Genomic DNA, 12747 nt, shown 5'->3' with positions numbered 1-12747 from the left:
TCCTTTGAAACCGCTAGAAGCTTTGAAAGAGATTTGTCAAAGGGGATGTAAGACAGATCTGATTGTAATGCTATTGACATACCGCTTGAACACAAAAGTCTCATAAGCTTAAAGGTTTGAACATACAGCTAAGTCATATTTTAAGATACAATGTTTTTATTCTATGGAGTCCAATGCTCAGATTAATCCTAAAATCATTGCTTTGGTTGTTTCTTATGGACTAGATGAGATTTTTCACTCTAATTCTATTGTTCTCTCTGGTGTTAGCAGCTGTATGACATGGATAGTGACAAATGAAAATCTGATTTGTCGGGTCAGCTTGTGATCAGTGTCTGAGGTTTGCTCAACACAGCTTTCCTCTGGTGTTCTACATGTTCAACACACTCCCTTATTCCACTGTCAGTGTGGTGTAGCACTGGTCTTTTGTCCCTCTTTGTCCCACCGGGGCCTTCCTACACACACTATGTCAAACTCCAAACCTACAACCTCCTTTGTTTCAGCTTTTATCACATCCAGTAGACTATTTGGGTTTATTACCATTTTAATAGATGTCTTTAGAATTGGAATGGTGGGTTCAGTTGGAATTTAACATAATTGGAGGGCATAGCCCATTATTCTGCAACTTTGTTTTTAGGCTTAACCTTGTGTGGTACAGAATGAAACTAGAACGGCAGCTTCACCCTTGGTTACTGGTGCTTCTAATCTCAGTCCAATCCTAGGGAAAACAGTGCAGGTCACATGAGTGTTTATTCAATTTCATACCACTTGCAGCTTCAAACACTCTGTGAAGCTTTAAAATCTGACAAATCTCCAGAATAAATACCAATCCTTTTTATTCACATGTCCTGCGTACATGCATCTAGCTTTGATTCTTCCACGTCGGTTTCTTCTGTTGTGACCAAACAAACACAAACAAGGGTCTAAAAAATTTAAAACCCACTTTAGATGTGTTCAACCCAATGCGATTTTCTAGCGAGTTCTTACTAACCTTCTAACCAGAGCATTTAGTATATGTGACAAAAAATAATTTCAGATTGGTAAAAACTCAACATTCACTGTAACAAAATCCTACCCCATTCTCTTTCCTTTGTTTTATGAATTAAGTGATATGATTTCCAGTGTGTGTGTAGTCCGAAGCCCATTCGGGCACATATTTAGAGGCAAGAAATTAAAATGTTTCTCTCCTCATTTTTGTAACTCAGGTGGTTCTTTGTTCTGTTATGGTCAGCTGTGGCTCAGTTAGTAGCACACTCACCTCTGAGGCAGAAGGTTGTGGGTCCAAATCCCACTCCAGGGACTTGAGCGCATAAAGCTAGGCTAACACTCCAGTGCTGCACTGTCGCAGGTGCCGTCTTTCGGATGAGATGTTAAACCGAGGCCCCGTCTGCTCTCTCAGGTGGACGTAAAAGATCCCATGGCACTATTTCGAAGAAGAGCAGGGGAGTTATCCCCAATGTCCTGGCCAATACTTATCCCTCAACCAACATGACAATAACAGATTATCTGGTCATTATCACATTGCTGTTTGTGGGAGCTTGCTGTGTGCAAATTGGCTGCCGTGTTTCCCACATTACAACAGTGACTCCACTTCAAAAGTACTTCATTGGCTGTAAAGCGTTTTGAGACGTCCGGTGGTCATGAAAGGCACTATATAAATGCAAGTCTTTCTTTTTTACAATATATATGCATAATAAATGCAATCAGTACATCAGCATGGTCATCTTGTCTGGATGTTGAGATTAAATTGGTGGTAAATATGTGCATTTACTGCCCAAGCAAAAACAAACAATTTAACAATGTTATGCCTATTAATTTTTCGTTAACAGTAAGTTAGATTATTCCACCGAACAGTGCAATAAATCTTGCAACTGAAACAGCTCAACAACTGAAAATGAATAATTTGACTGACCTTTGTCACCGACCTGATTTATTTAATGTTTTGATGCAGTACATTCCATTAAGATGTAAATTACATCTCTTAGGCAGTCCCTCGGAACCAAGGATGACTTGCTTCCACATTAAAATGAGTTCTCAGGTGATTAATGAGTCCGATGCAGGGCCTACAGTCTCTGTCACAGGTGGGGCAGACGGTGGTTGAAGGGGCGGGCTGGTGGGGTGCTTCGGTTGACATGCGCTCCTTGCGCTGCTTGCACTTGGCTTCTGCTTGCTCGAAGAGACTTGAGGTGTTCGGTGCCTTCCTGGATGCTTCTCCTCCACTTTGTGCAGTCTTGGGCCAGGGATTCCCAGGTGTCGGTGGGGATGTTGCACTTTTTCAAGGAGGCTTTGAGGGTGTCCTTGAAGCATTTCCTCTGCCCACCTGGGGTTCTCTTGCCGTGTCGGAGCTCCGAGTAGAGCGCTTGTTTTGGGAGTCTCGTATCGGGCATGCGGACGATGTGACCCATCCATCGGAGCTGATCGAGCGTGGTCAAAGCTTCGATGCTGGGGATGTTGGTCTAATCGAGAACACTGACATTGGTGCGTCTATCCTGCCAATGGATTTGCAGGATCTTGCAGAGGCAGCGTTGGTGGTACCTCTCCAGTGCTTTGAGGTGCCTGCTGTACATGGTCCATGTCTCTGAGGCATACAGGAGGGCGGGTATCACTACTGCTCTGTCGACCATGAGCTTAGTGCCGGGTTTGAGGTCCTGGTCTTCAAACACACTCTTCCTCAGGCGATCGAAGGCTGCATTGGCACACTGAAGGCGGAGTTGGACTTAGTCGTCGACGTCTGCCCTTGTTGACAGTAGGCTCCCGAGGTATGGAAAGTGGTCCATGTTGTCCAAGACCTTGTCGTGGATTTTTAAATCAGGAGGCAGTACTGTATGGTGGTGGCAGGTTGGTAGAGGACCTTTGTCTTACAGATGTTTAGTGTAAGGCCCATGCTCTTGTACGCTTCAGTGAAGGTGTTGACAATGGCTTGGCGTTTGGCCTCAGAGTGTGCGCAGACGCAAGCGTCGTCTGCATACTGTAATTCAATGACAGAGGATGGGACGACCTTGGATCTGGACTGGAGGCGACGGAGGTTGAACAGTTTCCTGCTTGTTCTGTAAATTAGCTCCACTCCAGCGGGGAGCTTGCTGAGGGTGAGATGGAGCATTGCAGCCAGGAAGATCGAGAAGAGCGTTGGTGCGATGACACAGCCTTGCTTGACCCCGGTCTGTATGTGAATTGGATCTGTGGTGGACCCATTGGTCAGGATGATGGCTTGCATGTCGTCATGAAGCAGGTAGAGGATGGTGACAAACTTTTGAGGGCAGCCGAATTTGAGGAGGACACTCCATAATCCCTCATGGTTGACAGTGTCAAAGGCCTTTGTGAGGTCAAAGAAGGCCATGTACAGCGGTTGGTGCTGTTCCCTGCATTTCTCTTGTAATTGGCGTGTGGTGAAGATCATGTCCATTGTGCCCCTTAGTGGGCGGAATCCGCATTGCGACTCTGGGAGGAGCTCTTCAGCCACTGGGAGAAGGCGATGGAGGAGGATTCTTGCGATGACTTTCCCTGTGGCAGACAACAGGGAAACTCCTCTGTAATTACCGCAATCAGACTTGTCACCTTTCTTGAAGACGGTCACAGTTACGGTATCTCTGAGATCCCCTGGCATGCTCTCCTCCTTCCAGATAAGAGAAATGAGTTCATGAATTCACGCCAGTAGTGCTTCTCTGCCATGCTTTAGTGCCTTGGCAGGGATTCCATCTGCTCCTGAGGCCTTGTTGTTCTTCTGTTGTCAGATCGCCTTTTCAACCTCATGCTGGGCTGGGGTTGTGCTGAGATGGTGGCAGGTAGCATGCTGCGGGATGGAGTTGAGGACACTCACGTTGAAGACAGAGTCTCGGTTAAGAAGATCTTCGAAGGCACTGACTGCCTCCCTGCCCTTGATGAGTACCTCTCCATTCTTGGCCCGCAGTGGGGTAGGACCTTGGGTGCTTGAGCTGTAGATGGTCTTGACTGCGCTAAAGAATCCACGCACGTTGTGGTTGTCGCTTTCTCCACCCACAATCTGTTCTTTAGGTCGCGAGTTTTTTGTTGGACCTCGGCCTTCAGGCATCTGTAGAGCTGCTTTCTTGCTCTCGAGTTCTGTTGCTGTTCCAGATCAGGAATGCCTTGCGCTTGCAGCTTCTTAGCTCCTGGATCGCCTGGTCGTTCTCCTTGAACCATTCTTGGTGTTTCCTGGTCGAGTGTCCGAGCATCTCTTCACAGGTGTTGATTATGGAGGCCTTGAGTGCAGACCAGGCGCTGTGGGCACTCTGTGTCTCTGCATCACTGGGAGTCGGCAGGTTGTTTGTGAGGCGCAGGCTGTATAGGGCTTTCTTAGCAGGGTTTTTGAGTGCTCCAGCGTTGATTTTCCTGCGGCATTGTTTCTGTTGCTGGCGCTGTTTTGGGGCTACATTGATGGAGATGACAGAACGGATTAGGCTGTCCAGCAGTCGTCAGCTCCTGTCATGGCACGGGTGATGTGGACGTCCTCGCGGTCCCTCGCTCGGACGATGACGTAGTCCAACAGATGCTAGTGCTTGGAGCGAGGGTACTGCCATGAAGCCTTGTACTTGTCTCTCTGATGGAACAATTCCATTAAGATGTAAATTACATATCAGGAGTAGGAATTACCGATTTCAGTGAAAGAATGAATTAAAAGGAAAGGGACAAATCTTGGCTTAAAAAATACTTCCTTGTAACAAATAGGTACCTCATCTGGATTAAAATGATCAAAAAAGGGAAATTTCAAAAAAGCGAGGGGGATGCAGAGGATTTCAGTAGTCCAACCGTTATGGTGGTGGATGTGCAAAGCAGAGATTGTGGGCTTGATTTTACCTCAGCCGTCAGGCGGGCTTTGAGGCGTGTGGGGTTTAAGATCGCAAAACCCGGGGGTCGGGACCCCCCCGCCTGGTTCCCAACACCTAGCCATTTTAACCCAGGCGTGTCTGATGGTCCCGAATCAGTCCAACAGGCGGGACTGGTCTTTAGGGCCCTTAAACAGCACTCATTGGCCTTTATAATCCCATTTGAACAGGCCCTTGCCTGTTTAACCCTTTTCCCACGTAAAACACGCCTGGTGGGGATCACGCCTGTGAAACCTGGCGTGAACACTATTGGCTTGCTGACTATCAGCTGCAGGTCAACCATTAAAAAGGAGATTTGATCAGCCATCATTTGCAGGTGGCAGGACTTTGTTGTTTCAGGCCTGGGGCAACTTTCACCAGGCTTAACCACACCTGTGGAAGTTTGGAGCCTCACACACTTCTCCAGTGTGACCTCCTGCAAAACCCCTCTCGCCAGCCTCATGCAGCGCTTCCTCAACTGAGGCATCTACCAGAAGCATGGGTGGCCTTTTTTTCCTTCCCTTCTTGGCATTAGAGGACCTCCAGCCCCATTCGCGAAATGACACACGCCACAACTGCAGAAGTTGCCATCAGAATTTTTATGCAAAATAAACAACTGATGGCATTTTTACAGAATACACAACATTTCACACAAGTGACTACCCTTGTGACTATTTGTGCTTTATTTTCCTCTTATGCGTGCTCCTACATAGTGGTTCCCCTGTGGCTTCAGCAGATGTGGAGGCCCCTTGCTCACTTTCCTACTGCTCCTGTCTCGACACCTTTGGCGGGCATCCTCTGGGGTGGCGAGCCTGTGAGGGCTCGTCAGCAGTCTGCTGCTCCTGCGGCTGTGCAGGAGTTGAGACGTCTATCTCAGTTGGGTATGGACTCCGGCGGGGCTCTGACTGAGGGCCCTGCAGTGGCATGGAAGTGTGAGTGCTTGGAGAGGAGCCCCCACTTCCTTGAGGGCTGCCAGCAACTTCCCTCTCATGGGCCAGGACCGCCTCAGTGCCTGCAAGTGACTTGAGAGCACCTTGCTGCACATCAGAGGGGCCATGGGGACCCGTATCTGCAATGGCAGTCCTACTCAGAAGGACTTCCATGAAGGTCTGGTTTCTCTGTTCAATAGATGCCCATCGCTCCTCAAGAGATGTCATTCTATTCTGAACACTCACCATGTTTTCCATACCCTGGCGACTAACCTCCTCCATGGCCGTAGCCCTCCTCTCCTCTACCGTAGCCAGCCTTACCACGGAGGCAGCAATCATTTCCACGTAGGTAGCCATCCTTTCCGTGTTGATGCGTTCATGCGCCAATGACTCCACAAAGGCTCTGCTCATGTTCGCTATGGACTCCTCCATTCGCTCCACACTTGCAGCGACCCTGGAGACAAAACTTGCCAGAGACTCCTGCATCTGTGCCTGGAGTTCCATCACCTCTGATCTTACGGATGGACCCAGAGGCAGAGGGTCGACATGCAGCTGAGCCGAGCTGGCAGGGTCCTGCGCCCTCCGACGAGGACTCTCCACTGCTGTCCCTGTCTCCACAATCTGCTGATGCACACTTGTGAGCAGTGATACACCAGGTGACAACTCTACTCTATGCCCCGAAGGTCCCACTGAGGTGTGAGTGTCTGCGCTGGTGCTGGGTGCTCTTATTTCTGCTGACGCTGCGCCCTCAGAGGTTGCAGATTCCTCTGAGGAGTCTGGCTGCTCAGGCTCTTCCTCCTGCACACTGGGGATGGGGGCTCTCGATGGTCCTGTGGGGGAGTCAAGGAATAAGTTAGAGATGTGATGCCAAGGTTACATGCACATTGCATTTTGCAGATGATCATAAGTCCATATGATGTAGCTTCAGAATCATTATCAGCGACTCATGCAATGCCAATGAGAGAGATGGAAAACTATTCTGTCACCAGCTTGCGGGGATGCACCTGTCTCTCCTTCCCCAACTCCCGCATCTATGTCAGCCCTGACAATCTCCAGGACGCCTTCCTCCCAGGGGGTGAGCTGGGCTAATGAGGGCGGCCCTCCTCCTGTCCTGGCTCGCTCTCTCCTGTTGTGAGCTCTCTTTTCCTGCAATGAGGGAGACAAGTGGAGGTTGAGTGAGAATGAAGGAGTGAGTGCAGAGATTGCATAGCATAGATACTTAGAAGGAGACAAAGATGGAGTGAGGTTGCAAGACTAAGGGCCCTCCCTGTGTGTTGTCAGTTGTGTTCAAAGCATCAGAGTGAGAGGGAGTGTGAGGGCTGCATGTTGGAACAGTTATGTGAATATGAGCATAGAGAGAGAGGGAATGGGTAAGGGTGCATGGATGTGAGTGTCAAGTGGGATGTGGAGGAAGAGATTGCTAAAGCTGAGTGCTGGTGAGGAGAGGCAATGGGGATCAGATTGAGGGTGATGGAAACTTCATACAGTACTTACTTTTCCAGTGCGATGAATATCATGGAATCTTTTTCTGCACTACATCCAGGTGCGCCATGTGAGCCCCAAGGAGTTGACTTCACCAGCCACCTGTAGCCACATAACCTTGGTCTGACTGGGAGGCCTCTTCCTCCCTGAAGAAGGGAACAGGACCTCCCTGTGGGCCCTAGCACTATCCAGCAATGCCTGGAGTGAAGCCTCATCAAATTTGGGGTCAGCTCTTGCCCTCCCGCTGGCCGCTGATCCTGCAGGCTCCTGTGCCATCTCAATGGTGAAGTTTGGAAGCCTGCAGAAGAAGCAAGGCTTGCTGTGGGCCCTAAAAGCAGCACCAATGATGACATCATATTCTGCAACTTTCTGACTGGAAATACTCAATTGCCAAGGCTTCCCACACGTTGGAAATCAATTGGCCAATTGAGTGAAAATTGCATCAATCTCACAGATGCATTTAGATTCGTGTGGGAAACACCAAATTCGGAGAACCCGACAATTCCCCACACCTGAGTTAAAATCGAGCCCTGTGAGTTTAAATCCGACCATAGCCAGTTGGGAAATTGAATTCACAAGATAATTATGGATAAGACCATTTGACTCATCTTAATTCATCCATCCAGAGAAATTTTAGCCTCCAATTGTTTATTGAATGATTCCAGGGTTTTTGCCTCCATCGTTCTACCTGAAAGTTTATTCCACACGTCGATCGCTGTTTGTGTAAAGAAGAATTTCCTGGTCAGACAGGATCTTTCCCTTCTGAATCCGTGCTGACTGCTTTTAATTGGATCATTGAGATACAGATGATCCTCAAGCTTACTCCTGATATTCAGTTCTATTATTTTACATGAAATGGAAGTGACACTAATGGGTCTGTAGTTACTTGAGTCTACTATGTCGTACATTTTAAATATGGGCATCACATTACATAGGATGTACAGCACAGAAACAGGCCTTTCAGCCCAATGAGTCCATGCCGGTGTTTATGCTCAACACGAGCCTCCTCCCGTCTTTCCTCATCCAAATCTATCAGCATTACCCTCTATTCATTTGCGGCATCTCACAATCGGCCGCCCACAGATGCATCACACAGCTCACCAATGCCTTCTTTGACAGCCAATTATATCAACTTTGCCACTGATGAAGCCAGTGTTACTGAGCGGGTGCTTGGCTTTGCCACTCTGGCTGGCTTCCCACGGGTGCAGGGCATCATCAACTGCACACATGTGGCCATCCATCATCACCCAGGAGTCTCTCAAATGCAAGGGCTTCCACTCCCTCAATGTGCAGCTGGTCTGCAACCATAGAAAGATCATCATTCATGTCATAAATGCAAGTCTTTCTTTTTTTCATGTGCATGCCAAATTCGCTGGTAGCTGTCATGACTCTTTCGTCCTGCGCTAGTCCACCCTCCCTCACCTCTTTGCTCCCCCAAACAGACTTTCCGGCTGGCTGCTTGGAGACAAGGGCTGTCCACTGAAGACATGGCTCATGACACCCTTGAGGAGGCCAAGCACTGAGGCCCAGGAGAGAGATAATGAAAGCCACATTTCCACCAGATATGTCATAGAGCAGACAATAAGCATGCTCAAAATGCACTTCAGGTGCCTTGACAGATCTGGAGCAGCTCTTCAGTACAACAAGCCAGGGTCTCCAGAATCTTGGTGGTCTGCTGTGCCCTGCACAACATAGCGCAGCAGCAAGGATTAGCGCTGCATGAGGAGCAAGGCACTGAGCGCACAGCCTCTTCAGAGGAAGAGGAGCAGGAGGAGGAGGAGGAGCTGGAGGAAGCTGCGGGCCAGATCCCACCAGCACCCGAACACATTGCTGCCAGGGATGGCCTCATCATGGCCAGATTTACTTAACTCATATGGCTGTCACATGCTGCGCCAGGTTGGCACCACCCTACACCAACCCATAAAGGATCACTACAATGACCAAGCCATTTTTTTCACACTGACCACCATTGCTGGAGGTACTGTTATGTCTCTCCATTCACTCTAACTCACTCAGCCACTTCCAAAGGTGCTCACAAATTTGTCCAAGACCGGAAAGTGGTGAAAATAAAGATTTTTATGGTTGACATCACATTAACGGAAACTTGACATTAACATTGGATAAAACACACAAGTGTCTACCCTTGTGAATCTACTTGAGTGTCATCTTTCTCTTACGCGTGCTTCTACGAGGTGCTACCCCTGTGGCTTCAGCAGAGTTAGAGGCAGCCTGCTCACTTCCCTGCTGCGAGTGCTTAGACACTCTTGGCGGATGTCCTCTGGGTTTTGGAGCCTGTGATGGCCCCTCCAAAGTCGGCTCCTCCTGCAACTGTGCAGGGGCAGACTTGGCCATCGCCGTTCAAGGAGGCACCTGGGGCTCTGACTGAGGGGGTGGCAATGAGGGAGAGGTGTAAGCGCTTTGAGAGGAGCCCACACTTCCATGTCCCCTCTCACCATCATTACTCTCATGGGCCACTCGCACTTCCCTGCTAGCAAGGAGCTGGAGAGCACCTTGCTGCACAACAGTGGGGCCATGAGGACCTACGTCTACGCTGACATCCCTCCTAGACAGGACGTCGATGAGCCTCTGCCATCTATTCTCCATAGATAGCCATCTATTCTCCATAGAGATCATGTGCCCCTGTGAGTGGCACTCCATGCAGGTGGCCATCCTATCCATGGAAGAGCCTACAGTCACCATTGCCTGCGACACTTTGGTACTCATGTTGGAGATGGACTTCTCCATTCTCTGAACATTTGCAGACATCGCAGTCACAAAACCTGTCAGAGCCTCCTGCACTTCTTCCTGCACCTCCAGGATCGCCCTCTTTCTGGATGGCCCCCAAGGCTCAGCGTCTACATACAGCAGAGCAGAGCTGGGAGCATCCTGCGGCCTCCGACGAGCAGTCTCCACTGCTGTCTCTGTCTCCACCATCTGCTCTTGCTCACTCATGAGTTGTGATGGACCCGGTGACAACATTACTCTATCTTGCATGGGACCCACCGAGGGGTGCGTCTCTGCGCAGGTGTTGGGTGCGCTCATGTCTGGTGACACTGCGCCTTCAGAGGCTGGAGGCTCCTTTGAGGAGTCGTCTTCCTCTTCCTCTTGGACAGTGGGTGGGGGGGCTCTTGATGGACCTGTGGGAGAGTAAGGAGATGAGTTAGATATGCCATGTGAAGAATGGGTACAGATACCATTATGCACATGATGACCATTCAGTGGCTGATGACATCAGTCCCCATACAAGTGATGTAGCTGTATGATATGTAATTCTGTCACCAGGTTGCTGAAATGTCTCCCTCTCTCTGTCTCCCGCCTCCAGCTGCTCGGCCACTCCCGATACTTCCAATGCAGCCTCCTCTGCTGTTGTGAGGATCGCAAATGATCGAGGCCCACCTCCAATTCTCTCCCTCTCCCTCTCCCTCTTTTTGTGCGCTCTCTTCTCCTGCAAGGCGGGAAAGAAGAGAAGGTTGAATGAAAGTGATGGAATGAGTGTAATGAATGGATCTGTTACATCTGTAGTGGGTGACTATGATGGAGTGGGGTGGCAATGCTAAGTGGCCTCCTTGCGTCTTGTTAGTTGGCATGATTGCATTAGGATGAGGGTGAGTGTGAGGGGTGGCTAGTGAGATGGGGATGTGATAATGTAGACAGAGAGAGAGGGATGGGTGGAGGTGCAAGGTAAGTTGGTGTGAGTAAGGATGTGCAGGTGTAGGGTTGGGAAGGCAGAGTGATGGGGATGTGATGAGAGGCACAGCAGGATGAAGTTGAGTGTGGCTTTGCACTCACCTTTCCTGATCTAATAAGATTATTGAAACATTTCATGCACTACACCCAAGTCCTCCTGAAGACACCCCTGCTGTTCACCTCCTCTGCAAATTGGAGCCAGGCTGTTTTTGTCTCCTGGGGAGGTCTCTTCCACCCATTCGAAGGGAAGCGGACCTCCCTGCGTGCTCTGACTCCCTCCACAAGCATATGGAGGGTGTCATCGGAAAACTGGGTGCAGCCCTCTGCCGCTGTGCAGTCATGTTTCCAAGTGTTTGGAGAAATCAAAGCCTCCATTGCAGTGAATGCAAACTCCTAGATGACCCTTCAAATGCAATGTGGCCAAATATCCTGGCTGAAAACGCATCACCGATGACAGAATCAGAACCGCACCATTTAATACGTCCGGGTAACGTGCAGGGTGGGCTTAATAGGCCCCATTATCGCAAAGTCAATTTCTGCAGCAGGATGGAAGCAAGAACGGAGTCGCAACCTGCCACGCTGACTGTCTGCACCTGACCCACACAGATACAGAAAATTCTGACCATTGGATTAAGAGAGAGAGAAAAAAGGCAGAAAGGAAAAGTAAGAGAAAATTTAAACTTTAACATTTTTTAAATCTCCAACAAAAATTTGCTACCTAAAGGAATGAGATGCCACACTTTTACTTGTTCACTTTCTGGGCTAGTGAGGTGGATGAGCAGTCATTAATAATTATCACCTCTTTAAAAGGCTACTTACTAAACACAACTTTCTGTGGCAAGTTTAATGGACAGTTGATGTACAAATGCAACAATTTCATGAAACTCACGGGGACTTTACAGGTGTGCGTCAGTCACACAACGTTATTTCTTCAGCAAAATCCAGTCCAATGATTTTCCTTGGGATATCTTTGTTTGGAGAGGGCATGTTGCTCGTGCATGTCTTCCCTTGTGAATGCTTGGAGAAAGTAGTCACTCAAAGGAGATGAAATTGGTCTTGGGCGGTAATGCAAAACTGGCGATATTGAGTCAGCAGCCCATGTTACAACGCACCTGGCTTTCATTTCAGAAAATAAGGCAGATTGTAAATATACCGATTCGCTGTCGCCCAATTTGTGCTACCGCCCTAGACAAATTTGACCATCAGGATATTTACTATTTTGTGCTCATCCTCATTTTCAAGCCCAAGCCTCAGGATCAAGGTTGGACAATCATCCACCAAGTCCTCAGATTCAGGTATATTGCACATTACTTTGCACCTTAAACTGTGCATAAATATCAGCCAAATGTAATGTAGCAAAATAAATGGTAAAAAAACACATTACATAACATAGAAAGAAGTATAACATACAAAAAATAAATAAAATAGGCACAATATTAATTATCCACTATTTTTGGCCTTGGCAAAACTTTGCAAGAAAGGACTTGCATTTATATAACATCACATGAAATAAAACAATGTAAGTACAGTGTCAGCTGTGGCTCAGTGGGTAGCACCCTTGCATCTGAGTCAGAAGGTTATGGGTTCAAGTCCCGCTCTAGAGACTTAAGCACAAAAATCTAGGCTGATACTGGAGTGCGGCACTGGCAGAGGTGCCGTCTTTCAGATGAAACATTAAACCAAGGTCCCATCTGCTCTCTCAGATGGATGTAAACAAATCCCATGGCACTATTTCAAAGCGGAGCCTGGGATTTATCCCTGGTATCCTGGCCAATATTTATCCCTCAGTTAACATCACTAAACAGATTATCTGGTTAGTATCACATTATTAT

Source organism: Somniosus microcephalus, chromosome 6 (genome assembly GCF_052327205.1).
Source record: "Somniosus microcephalus isolate GS21.2 chromosome 6, FLI_Smic_1.0, whole genome shotgun sequence".
NCBI classification, from domain to species: Eukaryota; Metazoa; Chordata; class Chondrichthyes; order Squaliformes; family Somniosidae; genus Somniosus; species Somniosus microcephalus.
This window is presented reverse-complemented; position numbering follows the sequence as displayed.